The sequence below is a fragment of the Tupaia chinensis genome, unplaced genomic scaffold, assembly GCF_000334495.1.
Source record: "Tupaia chinensis unplaced genomic scaffold, TupChi_1.0 Scaffold000283_1, whole genome shotgun sequence".
Taxonomy (NCBI): Eukaryota; Metazoa; Chordata; class Mammalia; order Scandentia; family Tupaiidae; genus Tupaia; species Tupaia belangeri.
The window spans coordinates 579,831-581,369 of record NW_006159766.1 but is presented as its reverse complement, the minus strand read 5'-3'; positions in this window follow the sequence as shown (position 1 = coordinate 581,369).

Below are 1,539 nucleotides of genomic sequence, written 5' to 3'. Positions count from 1 at the left end.
TTTTGCTATAGGGCGCGTGCGCTCGCCAGACAGACAGAGAGAGACAGAGAGACAGAAAGCGAGAAATCATCCCCCAGGGGGGGATGGCCATGCCGCAATCCCTTCTCCATTCTCCTCTCGGGATTTTGGACACGCACACACACGTGCCGGGCGTGAGTTTTAAGTCACTGGGTCTGGGATGTGAGCCGCAGTCGACTACATGGGAGTCCAGCGACATAGCCATTACGCCAACTGCTGGTCCCTATAGTTTTAAAACCATTATAAACAATTCAAAAAGGCTTAAATGACAATCTTAAATAATGTTCAACACACATAGTAGATGAAAGATTTTTTTTTTTCAAAGAATGTTTTAGGGCCAGCTCTGTGGTGTAGCAATAACACGCTGCTCAAGAGATGCCAGATTGCACATGGCAACAGCAGTTCGAATCCCAGGCCCGGTCAGCCAGAAACATGCCAGGCACAGGTGCGAGGGCCCAAGTTCAGACAAGCTGGAGGACTTCAGGAAGAATGTCGCAGTGTGAGCAGACCCTGTGAAGGCTGCTCCTCTCCCTTTTTTTTCCTCTTGCTCTCACATATGCATGCTTTGTCATGAATAAAGAATAAAAAATTTTAAAGAATTTTTAAGACATTTGTTTTCTTCATGATGAAGAGAAGGGTACCCTTAAGCCCTCGACAAGGTCTTGTCACACCATGACCCCCTTTTCCTAGCCCTCAGCTCATCAGGATCTTAAGTAGGCACACATGGCCCCCACATTTTCAGGTTAACCCCAGATCCTAACGCGCAGTGGGCCACATGGCTTCCAGCACGGCGGCTCAGTTTGCTGCTTACTGAACCACCAGGCTGGGCCTTACATCTTAAAATAAGGAATCACAAATAAAATAAAAAAAGAATAGCTTGATATGCAAACAGGGACCAGCAGTTGGTGTAATGGCTATGTTGCTGGACTCCCATGTAGCCAACTGCGGTTTGAGTCCCGGACCCGGTGGCTTAAACTCAGTCCAGGGACGTGTGCGTGCATGCCCAAGATCCCGAGAAGAGAATGGAGGAGAAGGGATTGTGGCGTGGCCATCCCCCCTGAGGGATGATTTCTCACTTTCTGTCTCTGTCTTTCTGGTGAGTGCACACACCCTATAGCAAAAACCCCTCCAAAAACAAACAAACAAAAAAACAGAAAAAAAGAAAAGAAATATATGCAAACAAATGAACTATTTATAAAAGATAAGTACAAATAGCTAATAATTTTAGGAAAAAATTATAAAACTAACAAGCAAGGGAACCAGCAGTTAGCGTAATGGCTATGTCGCTGGACTCCCATGTAGTCGACCGCAGTTCGCATCCCGGACCTGGTGGCTTAAAACTCAAGCCGGGCGCGTGTGCGTGCGTGCGTGCCCAAGATCCTGAGAGGAGAATGGAGGAGAAGGGATTGCAGCGTGACCATCCTCCCTGGGGGGTGATTTCTCGCTTTCTGTCTCTACGTCTCTCTCTGTCTGGCAAGCACACGCGCCGTATAGCAAAAAACCTCTCAAAAAAAAAAAAAA